We start from the raw sequence: 14,575 nt of genomic DNA, 5'->3' as shown, positions 1-14,575 counted from the left end.
ATTTCACCTAATTCTATCTTGTTGAAATTTGTTTTTACTTGTTGGGATAACTAAGGAGTTGCAAAGGATGTATTCTTGTCCATTTTCGTGGTATTCATTATCTAATATGGATCAAGGAAAATAAATGCAGCTATCACAAAACTTTATATTTCTATGCAGAAATATAAACATGTACATTTTAACATGTACTTAATAATGAAGAGTTGACTTTCTTCCATAGGTACCTTTCTTTTTTATTCTCAGTGAGGTGGTACACACTGGATTCCCCATGTTCCACTGACTTCAGAATTGCTGGTTTTTAAAAAATGTTTAGTATTTCCTGTGTCTTTAGGCCTTTATCTATGTATCCAAACAGATCATTTAGAAAATAGTTCAGAAACCACAATTTCTTAGCCTTACTGTCTTGTCAAAAAACCACTATTCAAAGCCATCCTTTATCTTCAGTGAAAATTCATTGGAAAAGTTCTGTATATTCTCTGATATTCCTTCCCACTATGAAATGACATTTCAGCACTCTACTGTTAGGCTTATCATTTTCTTCTGAAGTGCTCTTATGAAATAGCACACATCTCCAACTTGGCAACCGTTTCCTGGTTTTATCTTACCTAACTTCCCTGTAGCCAAAACCTCCTCCCTTACTTCTTGGAATTCTCACTTTCTTTGGCTTCTGGTTATTTTCTCTTGCTTCTTTTACTCTAACCACCCTTTCCCACTCTTCTTTTTCTGATTCCTTTTCTCTTATCTTCTGTTTAAATATTGATAATTTCTGTGCTTTTCTCCTTGTTGTGTGTGATCTCCCTGCAAAATACCATGCATTGCCAGTATATTAGCTATTTCTATTTGCTAGTGATGCCAGATTCTATTTCTCTGGTATACCTTTTCTCCTGAACACATTATCTCTATTGCCACCAGAACGGGTGTGCACTCTGCATTTGAAAAATAAAATTTATGTTACCTGACAAAATTTAATCCTCATCCTGTTTTCTTGGTCTCTTAAATTAGGCTAGAAACATTCAGATCAACCTTGGCTACTCTTTCTCCTTCACTCTCTATATTTCACCACTTGCCAAATGCTATTGCTTCTACTACAGAAACGTCCCCAGTTACTGATTCTTCTTCTCATTCATTGGTGATGTCCTAAACCTTATTAAAGTATTCTATACGGCGAAATTACTCCCTGTCTGGAATAGACCTTGGCAATTTAGTAAAGGAGACATGCATGTTAACTGGTAACACTCTCTGTAAAAGTGACTTAAGGTACTTTAGAAGGATAAGGACATTTACCTAATTTGCCTATTTTTGCTAAGCTGGGCTACTTCAATCGCCTCCTTACTCTTGCCAGCAACATCTTCCATTATCTACTCTCTTTCCTTTACATTGAAATTACAGTATTTTTCCAAAGAAGCAATATAATCATTTTACTCCACTGATTAAAAATATCTTCTGAGCTTTATTGCCTAAGCAGAAACTCATAATCTGGGACACTGAAGGACTTTCAGGTGTCCATAAAACTCCGTGAGAATAAATAACAAACCATGAGTATATATGCATTTCTAGAAGAGTGTCATCAGATCCTGATCCACAGAAATATAAAACAAACTTTTATGGCCTATACATGCAGTTATAAGTTGACCATATTTTACTGCTCAGCTACTCTTTCTCCTTCCCACTATCTGAATCTTCTTCCCAGGCAAATAAAAGTTTTCACCATTTTCCAAATACTCTTGATTTTTCAAATGCACTTGTACCTTTGAAGGTAGTCTTTCAAAACTTGGAATGACATTCCCTGTCACCATAATATATTTTAACATGCTGTTACAATGAGACTATTCCTATAGCAGTACCAATGAATATTTATCACTAGATTCTCCCTGTTATTACAGTATTTTTTTTGTCTAGTTTATAAGAGTTGTACTGTGCTAAGTTCATGGATGATGTAATTTAATCTTCCGTGATTCTATGATAGTTCCCACTGACTCTGTTTTTCTGATGAGGGACTAGCACATCTTGCTTGTGATTTTAGTGCTTTGCTTAGTATATTGTCTGATGAATAAAAGTTGTTCATGTTAGTTGAATGAATTAATAAATATGAAAAAAATTTGAAAGCTATTTCTTAACCAAGACCATATTTCTGATATTAATTCTGGTGAGAGGGTCATAAAGCAAAGCATAGAAAATTTTAGAAGAAATGCTGTTTTTAGATAAAGAACTAAATTCTTGAGTTAAAAAATGAGGTCCATCTTGATTCAGAGTGTATTAGTTCTGAGGAAAAAAATTATAACCATCAGTAAACTATTGGAGGAAGACAACTGGTTAGATTCTGTACCATTCATGTGTCTCATATTATTCCACAAATATATTTTAGTGAAGGTACAATATAGTAAATTTAAACAATTCTTTTTGGAATCTTGTCCATAAATTGTTCAAAAGCTAATAGTACAAACATAAGAAGTTTATATAGCCTGGAGTAAAACCATGGAAATACTAAGATTTACATAGTACCTAGACATTTACAAGAAAAACTAATTTGATGCCAATGGTGGTTAGAAGTGATAACTGATATACAAATGTATTCATGGTATTAAGAATGATAAAGTGGTTTGTTTGTTTTTGTTTGTTTGTTTGTTTGTTTTTTGTGAGGTTGGTGGTGGGGTGGGTTTAGGGCCTAACATAATAAACTTTTTATTGGATCCTGTGGAAGACCCAACATAAAATATTGGATAAAAATTTAAATTTAGAGTCACTTTCTTTTAAAAGCAATATAAAATAAACTACAAAATTGATGTTTGTATACCAGTAAATGCAGGACTAAATAATAAAAAGGATAATTTGATAGTGTTCACACATGTATCATTTACTAAGCCATTATCATGTGCTAGTAATGATACTAAGCATTTTCTCCTTCACAACAACCCTATGAACTAGGTAGTACTACTATATTCCACTACTAGAGGCCTGATGCATGAAATTCGTGTACAGGTAGGGTTCCTAGGCCTAGGCAGAAATTGGGGCCAATCGGGGCCTTCTGGCTGCCAGCTGGGGCTTCCCTTCCCCAGCTGCCAGCTGCCATCTAGGGCCTTCCTTCATTATGCACTGCCCCCTGGTGGTCAGTGTACATCATAGTGAGCAAGCTGTCTCCCTGTAGGACTCTGACAGGACAATTTGCATATTAGGCTTTTATATATATACTAGGGGCAGGGTGCACGAAATTCGTGCACTGGGTGTATGGCGGGGGGGGGAGAGGGGAGTGTCCCTCAGCCCAGCCTGCCCCCTCTCACATGCTGGGAAGCCTTCAGGCGTTGACCCCCATCACCCTCCAATTGCAGGATCGGCCCCTTGCCCAGGCCTGACGCCTCTGGCCTAGGCGTCCGGCCTGGGCAGCGGGGACCTGCAGTGGCAGCGGGGGTTGCCGCGATAGCGCAGGCTCTGCCCCTGCCCCTGCAGGAAGCCTCTGGCTGAGGCGTCTGGCCCGGGCAGTGGGGACCCACAGCAGCAGCGGCCCCGCGATCGTGGGCTCCGCTTTAGGCCCAGGCAAGGGACCCCTAGCTCCCGGGACTGCCAGCTTCAACTGTGCCCAGCTCCCATTGCTGGCTCCACCCCTACTTCCTGCTATCACTGGCCAGGGCGGAAAAGGCGCCTGATTCTCCAATCATGGCTGGGGGGCAGGGCAAAGGCGGCCCCAGGGCCGCCTTTGCCCTGCCCCCCAGCTCTTAGCTCCCCCCTGGGTTTCCGATCACTGTCAGTGGCAGGGGGCTTCTTCCTGCTTTCCCTTTCGCCTCCCTGCATTGTGCCTACATATGCAAATTAACCGCCATCTTGTTGGCAGTTAACTGCCAATCTTAGTTGGCAGTTAATTTGCATATAGCCCTGATTAGCCAATGAAAAGGGTATCGTCGTACGCCAATTACCATTTTTCTCTTTTATTAGTATAGACTAGAGGCCTGGTGCACAAAAATTTGTGCACTCGGGGGGGGGGGGTCCCTCAGCCCGGCCTGTGCCCTCTCGCAGCCTGGGCCCCCTCGGGAGATAACGACCTGCTGGCTTAGGCCTGCTCCCGGGTGGCAGAGGGCAGGCCCAATCCCTAGGTGCAGCCCCTGGTTGGGCTCAGAGATGGACCGATTGGGGAGTTGGGGCGCCGCCCCCTGTCATGCACAGAGCAGGGCCAATCAGGGGGTTGGGGCGCTGCCCCCCCTGTCATGAACAGAGCAGGGCGGATAGGGAGGTTGTGGCCCCACCCCCTGTCACACACAGTGCCATCAGTGCCCCAGGGCGATCAGGGGGTTTGGGCGCTGCCCCCTGTCACGCTGATCCCGGTGCCGGGAGGCCTCGTGGCTCCGCTGATCCCAGTGCTGGGAGGCATATTACCCTTTTACTATATAGAATAGAGGCCTGGTGCATGGGTGGGGCCGGCTGGTTTGCCCTGAAGGGTGTCCTGGATCAGGGTGGGGGTCCCCACTGGGGTGCCTGGCCAGCCTGGATGAGGGGCTGAGAGCTGTTTGCAACTGGTCACACACCCTTCAGGTTGGGGGTCCCCACTGGGGTGCCTGGCCAGTCTGGGTGAGGGGCTGAGGGCCGTTTTCAGGTGGCAGGTGACTGAAGCTCCCAACTTCTCCTTTTTTGCTTTTTCTTTTTTTAATTCTGGGATCTATTCACCTTCTATATCTGTCACTGGAGTTGAGAGCTGGCTCCAGCTCTGAGGATGCGTCTGGCTGAAAGCAGATATCTGGGTTTGTTTACCTTCTATAATTGAAACATTGTTGCCGTCACCGCCCCTCTAAGGTCTGAGGCCGAAGCTGGCTGAAAGCAGGTTTCTGGAGCTTGTTTAGCTTCTATAATTGCCACATTGTTTCTTAGAGTGCAGCTCAGAGGCCAGCAATGCAGGCAGGGAACCTTGGCTTCCTCCATCACTGGAGCAGGCAAGCCTCCTGTTCACATCAGCTGCCTGGCTGCCGGCTGCCATCTTGTTTGGCAGTTAATTTGCATATCTTGCTGATTAGCCAATGGGAAGGGTAGTGAAGCTACAGTTAATTACCATGTTTCTCTATTATTAGATAGGACTAGTGGCCTGTTGCACTAAGATTTGCTCAATAGGCCTTCCTTCCTCTTGCTGCCAGCACCGCTTTTCCTCTGGCATCTGGGACCCACGCCTTTGGTCCGGCCACAGAAGCAAGGCTTGGCTTCTCCACTCCGGCTGCTCCCAGCCCCTCTTTTTTTTTTTTTTTTTTTTCCAGTTCCTCAGACGGAGGCCAGGGCTGGCTCAAAGACTGGGTTGCCCCCTGGTGAACCAGGCCCCCAGCCACTCCTTGAGTGGAGTCCAGGGCAGGCGGGAAGCGTGGCTTCCTCCATCACTGGGAGCAACCCAAGCCTACTGCTCGCTCCAGCTCCGTGGCCACCACCATCTTCAGTCATCTTCAGTATTCACTCTGTGCCTGTGTATGCAAATTAACCACCATCTTTGTTGGGTTAATTTGCATAGTCACTCTGATTGGCTGGTGGGTGTAGCGGGGTGGCAGAGTAATGGTTAATTTGCATGTTTCTCTTTTAGTAGTGTGTGTGTGTGTGTGTGTGTGTGTGTGTGTATTACAAGAAAGGAATCTGAGGCTTCCAAAACTAAAGGAACTTGCCTCAAATCACATAGCTAGAAAGAGGGACAACAAGGAGGGATATGGGAACCTTTATCCCAAACTTCACGTTTCAATTAGTTCCCTTTTAGGCTATTAGATTGACAGTTCCACAATTTTTCTTTTTATTACTTTAATAACATTTTAATAATGCATTTTGTGTTGATGTAGCTTTATTAAAGACTATATCCAATCCTTCAGAAAGACAGTACAGAAGAATTTCTGTTCTCTTGCATTGCTGAGACTTTGCTCTTACTAAGTTATGTTTTCATATGAATAGTTCTATAATTACAATGTAAATACGGAACTGTTTTTTATAGCTAAACTAATATTTGAACTATATAATGGATATTATTTATTTTAATGGATATTTTCAGCTCAATATTTATAATTTTATATAATTTTTGTGGAATAGCATTTAAAAATAGAATATTTTGCTTTTCTTAACATTTGATTTGTGTGAGCAATGTATATACTTAAGTTCATTTTTATTCCAAATTTTCTTTAGGACTAATTATGTTGTGTGTGTGTGCATGTGTGTGCATATGTGTGTATGTGCATGTGTGTGTGTTTGGAGTTAATAAGCTTAGATACTAGTGGGGAGGGGGCAGTGAAAAGATTATACCACAGATAATTAATAAAAATCAATTAGTTTGTTAATGAGTACTCTTTCAGTACCCAAGGTGGCAGAAACCAGCTGGGGGAAAGAAACCAGGATCCCTGAATAGAACATTTAGAATGCCTTAGTCCTGCTGAGAATTCAAGAGGAAATAACTGTACGAAGCACTACTTGGGCTAAAGCTGGCTAAATTTCCTCTTGAGATTGCAGTTCCTGTAGCTAATAAATCTGGTAAAAATGTGATTCACCTTTAGTGTATGCCATAAAGCATTTTCTAAGGCCTTAAGTACATTGCTCACTGCCCTGTATTAAAAACAAACCCACAGTTGTAAATGTCAATGACTAAGAATATTAGAGCCCTTGCATCTTTCTTATGTTAGTAGAAAAGCTGGAAGTACCCATTACCTCTTCTATGACTTTTTACATTGTATTTATATAAATGGCAAAAGTCAAACATGAGCTGACAGGGAAATACAAAATCTGTCTTCCAATAGTCCTTGGACAAAAAAGCAGAAAATTCCAATGATAGCAATTGACCTTCATAAAAAGTTTTTTTTTAGACCAATCCATTCTTCCTGTTATTAATTATATTTGTGTTAAGATCATTTCCTCTCCAGCATAAGTAATTATGGATCATTTATGGAAGTAACACAGAAGGGACGATTTACATAAAAACAAATTGATTTCATTTGATATATCTTCTCTAAGGATTAAGGAAGAAAAAAATAAATGCATTACAGTAGACTCATAGCTGTTATATGAATTTGTATGGCTTTATTGTAAATAAACATGTTTCCAGCAATTGGTATAAAACTGAATATGACTGACAATGGATCTCTCTTTTGGAAAAAAATCTAAAATATATTTTCACTATTAGTTATTCTTTATAAAGAGTTATAAATTTGATTCAAATTCTGTGAGGTGGATTTATAATATAAAATAAAATGTGTGAAATTTGTATTGAAAACTTGTACTTAATAACTCCCTCTAATTATGGGTCATTCCAGATGTCCTTCCTGACGAAGCCAGGGCCAGAGGGAAGCCAGCCTAGGTCCCGGGTGCCTGCCAGAAGCTGGAGGAAAGCTGATGCCGGCAGCTGGGGGAAGGAAGGCCTACTCTTGCACAAATTTTGTGCATCTGGCTTCTAGTATGATACATATTACTCTCTCAAGAGTGCTAGAGGCCATATGAAAATGAGCAGGGATTATAATCTCCTTATTGGAAAAAAGGGAGAGAATAATTGTGAATCATAATATAAACTATGGCAGGCTTTTAGGGAATTATGGGAAGTCTGGTGTAGTTGGAGTGTAAACTGTAAACTGTGTAGTGAATAAGAAGATAGAAAAAAAGAATGATAAATGCTGCCAGATTGTAAAATATCTGTGAATTTTGCTAAAAACTTGAACTTACCCATCATCACAAATGCATTTCTAGAACTATGACCCTGTCCACAGTGTGGAGGAAGGCATGGACAAAGAGAAAACGGAGGCACAGGAGTTAGTTAAGGGCTGAGACATAATGGTAGGAACTTAAAAAATAAATTTAGAGTGTCTAGAAAAGAAGGAAGAACTTATAGAATTAGAACAGTTGTAGAAGATGGAGGGTAATCATTTGGAAAGAAAAAAAAGTAAAATTATGAAGATTCCAGTTTGGATGGCTAAGTAATGACATTGAATGAGCTGGGGAATATGGAAAAAATCAGTTATTAGCAGAGAAGCAGAGTTGGATTATTCTATGCTCTATAGTAAATGGAGAAAAGTGTTTGTGTAAGCATGTGTGTATCTTCGTGTTGTTGGTTCAGGTCAAGTTCTTACCAAGTAAGTCTGTTGTGTCAAACTCCAGAAAAATCTTGAGATTGTTTTTGCTATTATTGTTGTTTTGGACTTTTCAATAACAGGTGACAGATTGTAGATGTGTGTAATAGTAATGTAGTAATGAGAGGGATAAGAGGAGTGAAATGAATGAATGTCTTTAGGTTTTAAAAGCTTCACTCGTTTATTAATCAACTATCTGATTCCCTATTCCTAGTTTGTGCCAGATACTGTGAGTTTATGTGACAGTGAGGGTCATAATCTTCTTTTTAATATTGACATGATGTGAATTCATTAACTTGGACATATTCCCCTTAGTATTTGGAAAAATCCAGATATGTCTCATCTGGGGTGTCCATTTTGTGGTATGTCTTTCCAAATTTGATCTGGATTAATGAGCTGAGACTTTTCCCGGAGAATTTTGCCTTAGTTTCAAAGAGCCTGGGGAAGCCCAAGGGTCTGCTGTCCGGTGCCAATAGCTAGAACAGTAGCAGGTTTTGCTGAAATTGATTATGAATGTCTCTGGCTACCGGCAAAGCTAAAGTACAGCCTGTCCATATCCATGTGAGGATAGAGTAGAAATTAAAATGAAAGCAGGACATGGCAAAGGTAAAGTGAAAGATTTTGCTATTAGGCTAGTGCTTTGATCATAAAGATTCAAACATATCTATCACCCTACATCTGTGGGAATGTATTAAAAGGTTAATGAAGTTTTGTACCTTTTTTGGACTTATAACAAAATTGTCAGGTCAGCAATATGAAGAATTTTTGTACTGTAGACTATCCTAGGAAATTCTCTGGGGGAGGAAATGAGATGCCTTACGATTTATTTTAGAACATCCAGTATCTTAAAACTGTTCTACACAATTTTGAGGCTGTTTCAAAGGAACTATATAGCGCTAATCCTGTTGAAAAAGAAATTGGGAAGGCTCAAGAAAATCCCTTAAGTGAGAAATCGGGGCAATATAGTAGTATGATTTATATACAATTTGTAGACCTTTGAATCAGATATTCACCATTTTAATAATTTCAGGGAGACAACTGCTTCACAGCAGTCTATAGTGTAGGCTCACATCATAAGACTGAACATAATAGTGATACTGCCATGGGTTAAATGAGCAGAGCTTGAAGTGTTATTTTTTTAAAAAATTGAAAGGTTGTGGCAGTAATAAAAAGGTTGAATGGTAATGCCTCTAATTGAACAGTAAGGCCTCTTCCCTATTAAGTCACTCTTTCATCTGTCTTTTTAATTATTTCATTATCATTTTGTACTGCAGTTCACAATGAAATGACCATTTGTGTTTAAGTGAAAGCTAATTATTAGGACTGAATTATTGTGCAGTTTATTGATCCCTATGGTGGATTAAGGGCTTTAAGTTCGTCTAGACAGAATAGTTAGCAAAATGACAAAAGGAAACATATAAGACCCTTGGGAAGAATCCCTACGCTCCATAAGCAATTAATGCCTGCCAGGTAATGGAATTTAAGTTTATACTAAATCCAGCAGAGCTTTGACATTTCAACTACCTTATAAACACATTAGTCTAATGAATGAAGACTTATGAATTGTGTTTAGAAACAAGTAGGAATAGTGAGTCCAGGATATTTTTAGCCTTCCATTCATTGAATGAAAAGTAGATCATTTTCTCTCTGAATCTGATGAAAAAATGGAAAGTATTATTTGTGTTTATCTCTGTTCATTCTGTTCTCTGTTGATGGATGTGTATTAACAATTTCCACTTCCCAGAGAACACTAATCTCCCTTATGGATGTGAAAACTGTTCTATAGTGATAAACCAAGGGAGGAAAATAAAAAAAAAGTGTATATATACAGGCTTGCCCCGAAAATACTATGGGTTTGGTTCCACAACACCTCAAAAGAGTGAACATCATAAAAAAAACAAAACACAAAATAAAAAAGGAGTAATCTTTTTGCTGGTGGAAGGCCTGCTTTGAAGTTGTGAAAAAACATAACATCTGTGAAGTGCCAGTTGATCATATGGCAAATAATGCAATAATTAATAGCAATACAAAATAAACTCTTGTTCTGTATGCTCACATCTGTAAATCTACTTTTATTCCACCCTGTTATATATGTAAAATTTTGCTGAGTAAAAAGCCAAGCAACCCAGTCATCTCAATTCAGTGTTGGGCAATTTTTAAAGCAATCTGTCATTATAGTGATAAACAAGCCCCATTGCTCTTATTTATAAGAACATATTCTTCAGTGGACTTCAAAGAGGCTTATTCAATCTTTTAGTTATGTAACTTTTTCATGAAGTGCCTTGTGTTCAAAGCTCTATTGATAACATTGGAATGAAAAGTTTTCAGTAAAAGCACTAAAGCTCTTCTGATATCAACAAAGACTTTGGCAACAACTGTAAGAAACCATTACAAAACAATTAACACCACGTTGATATTACTAAGTGCCAAGTCTCAAGTCTTTTTCTTTCCCATCTTGGTTTTCAGTTTTCCACAATGTCTTTTAGTGTGCCAGCCATGATTATTTAAGGGTAAAAAAAAGATATTTAAGTTATATTCAGTAAAATTCTGGTACATTTTACTGGTCTAAACTTCACCGAATTTGAAGTCATTTTTGTTGTTGTTATGAAACTCTTGAAAAAGTTAAGAACAGCCTTCTGTGTGTATCAAAATGTGTATTATATCAAGGACTGTTCAGTGAAGAGGCATCTATACCAGATAGCCAGAGGCACAGTTTCAATGTTAAAGTATATTTATACAAAAATAGTTTAGGTGCTCATCATATAAATTTGAATTAAATTGAAGGCACTCGTATGCCCAAGATAATCTGTTTAGCAGTTGTAAAAATGTTTTCTTTCTTTATATTTATGCCCCATTTTATTGCTTGCATTTGACAGTGGCAAAGTAGCTAGTTTAATAAGCAAGCGTAAGTTTTTATAGCAATGATATAGACTTTTATGGTATTTAAACTAGATTAATCAGTGAAGTATGATAAAGTTGAAGGATTAAACAGACTGTGCACTTAAATATAAAACACTAATGGGGAAATCTTGCACGAGGCAACATTTGTTATTATGAAAATATAATAAAAGGATAATTGGTGGGGGTTCTCTTTCTAGGAAAAAGATGTATTTTTTTTCAGCTTAAGAAGTCAAATTAATGCCTTGGGAAATAGGGCATCTTTTTTATATGTAGACATGGTACCACCTATGTGAGAATAATTTGATTTTTAAACCCTAAAATAAAACTTATGCCTTATATTGTGCCACTCTATAACTGAATTGAAAAACATGCTAGAGAAAAACATTCCAAGCATCTCTCCTAACTTTATCTTTGCAAATTGCATATATGCCCCTGGATATGCATATTTAAATGTGGAATTATAATACATTTACATGCATGATTGAAGACTTTTTGTTGTGAAGAAAACATATTAACTCTGCATAAACAAAGTTATCAACTATTTTTCAGAATTTTTGAAGTTTCAATGCTTCAAATATATTGGTAGAGCTTTGAAGTCAAAGTAAATGGTAGTAATTCACTTAACAAAAAATACTATATTGAGCTTCTAAGCCACAATAGGTGTCTGATTCAAAATTAAATAAATCATGTTCTCTAAACTTATAAATACTAATGCTTATATTAATTATCTAATACTGAATAACAAAATATCCTATAACTTAGCAGTTTAAAATAGCAAATATTTATTATCTCATAGTTTTTGTGAGTAGGGAATCCGGGAACAGCTTAGCTGGGTTTCTCTAGCACAAGGTGGCTGGAGTTTCAGTCAGTTGCCAAGAGGGCCTAGAGTCTCACCTAAAACCCTAACATTTTACAAAATCACTCACGTGGCTATTGGCAAGGCCTAGTTTCTTGCTGGCTGTTGACCACTACATTGCCTGTTTCTTGCCACATGGGCCTCTCTGTAAGGCAACTCAGAACATGGCAGTTGGTTTCCCTCAGGCCAAGAAAGCAAGAGAGAAAGATCAACTGGATGGTAGCCATTATCTTTGTATCACCTAATATCAGAAGTGGCATTCAATTGCTTCTGCTGTATTATTTTGTTAGAAGTGTCAAACACACTCTGGGTGAGGATTCATAAAGTTAGGCATGCCAGCGGTGGGAATCATCGTGGGACCTTTAGAGGGGGCCTACTAAAACCTTATGACCTTACGGCCTAGCAAAGAGACAGGCTGCCAACTGTTCTGGTGGAACATTGTGTTGCAAGAGAAGTGTGCACAGAGTGTACTCAAAGGAAGGATATCTTGACTTTCTGAGTGTCTTAGGTAGGCTTTCCAGTGGGAAAGATATTAAAAAAAAAAAGACAAAAAAACCCAGCCAGTATGGCTCAGTGGTTGCACATTAACCTATGAACCAGCAGGTCATGGTTCACTTGGCTGGATCCCCAGTGGGGGGCGTGCAGGAGGCAGCCAATAAATGATTCTTTCTCATCATTGATGTTTTTATCTCTCCCTCTACCTTCCTCTCTGAAATCAATAAAAAATATAAATAAAGTGCAACCCCCAATTTAATATAGAAGGTTCTTGGCTGCTACCCACCTATCTGTTCAGAAAAAGGATTTGAGTTTTTGAAAAAGGAAGCAAAATTATTCTTATTTGTTATGGTGGTTAGTTGATAACTGTATCCATGAGGGTTAGGGTTTATATAGCCAAGAAAAGGAGGCTGAATGTTTTGTAAAAGTCATGAAAGGACACTGGCACAATGAAACATTTTCTACTTTATAGAGATAAGCCTCTAAGTGATGCTATGTTGTCAAGTAAGGATAATAATGAAATTGACTTCAAACCTGTTTCTTTGTAAGAATTCCAGTGGCGGCCATTGTTTTGTAGAGTATTTTGGCACTCTACTAACATACTCTGTTATTAAGATTGTAGTATGTTAGCCTCAAAGAAGGATGAACCAAATGGTTTCCCTGTATCAAACCAGAACTGTAAAACTTTTGGTTTTGTAGTATCAAGTCAGCTCTTTAACATGCATATCCAGTCACAATAATGATTTCAATTTAACAATTAACTGAGTTATTGTCAGAAAATTTACATTGAATTCACAAAAGGTGTGTTTTTTTAAATCACAACAGAGATAAAGAAAAATTTTTAAAATAAATATACTAGTAGTTAAACATTGAGACTTTTTATTTTTTTTCTGTTTCAAGCTGTTTCTTTGCAATATTTTTTACCATAGTACAATAGTAAGGTTATTTGATTTTTTAAAATACATTTCCCATCTGGATCATGATTACCTTGATGGCAGATGGCACGTCGTACATCTTTTTTTTTTTTTCACTATTATAGATGTCCCCCATTCCCTACCCCCTTTACACACCTCCACTTAGGCCCCACCCCCCTTCCCTCTGGCCATCACCACACTGTCCTTGGGTTAGCATATATGCTATTTGGTTAATATCTTCACCTTCTTTCATCCAGTCCCTCCTTTACTCCTCTCCTCTGACCTCTATCAGTCTGTTCCATGTGCCCATGCCTCTGGTTCTATTTTGTTTGTCAGTTTATTTTGTTCATTAGATTCCACATGTAAATGAGATCATATGGTATTTGTTTTCCTCTGTCTGGCTTATTTCACTTAGCATAATAATTTTCAGGTCCATCAATGCTGTTGCGAAAGGTAAGAGTTCCTTCTTATTTATAACCGCATAGTATTCCATCATATAAATGTACCACAGCTTTTTTATCCACTCATCTACTGATGGGCACTTGGGCTGTTTCCAGATCTTGGCTGATATAAATAATGCTGCTATGAACATAGGTGTGCAAACATTCTTTCTGATTGGTGTTTCAGGCTTCTTAGGATATGTATCCAGACTTTATCATCTTCAGGAAAAATGAAACTTCCTAAAATTGTAATCAAATGGCAAGCATATATGGTTACATATTTTATAGTCCTGCATGATAAAGTGGAAAAAAAAATATCATAGATGTTAATCCAGGAGCAAAGTTAGACACCATAGGTTTGAATCCTGGTTTTGTTTCTTAATAGCTAGGGGATTTTTGGAAAGTAACTTCTAAGACCCAGGGTGGTCATTAGCAAAATAGGAATAATAATGGTATATTTTATTTTCAAAGAGGTTGTACAGCTAAAATGAGTAATGTAGTGAACAACAGTTAACACAATGCCTAGATAATAAAGGCACTTAATAAACTGTAGTTGTTTATATTTCATCAAATTTTCTTGTAGATAACATTCTTATTTGATTTTATTTTTCTGCTTTGTTGTCATGCTTTGTATTAAATAATTAATAGAAATCTTAGGATAATTTTTAAAGAACATATATTATACTTGGGAAACTATAATGTGCTTAAAATGAAATCAAATCAACGTTTTGCTTCTCAGAATACCCTATAGCTATTTATATTACTTATTTACTATTTATTTAATGAAATCAATATTTACTGGGTTCTTGCCATATGCTAAATCACTAGGTAAGTCACTGGAGCTACAGTACTAAGATAAAACCAGACGTGGTCCCTGCCCTTATGAGTTTATGGTATAGCCTTTGAGATGTTAAT

This window comes from Myotis daubentonii, chromosome 4, assembly GCF_963259705.1.
Source record: "Myotis daubentonii chromosome 4, mMyoDau2.1, whole genome shotgun sequence".
Lineage (NCBI taxonomy): Eukaryota > Metazoa > Chordata > Mammalia > Chiroptera > Vespertilionidae > Myotis > Myotis daubentonii.
The sequence above is the reverse complement of the archived record's forward strand: the minus strand, read 5'-3'. Positions refer to the sequence as shown.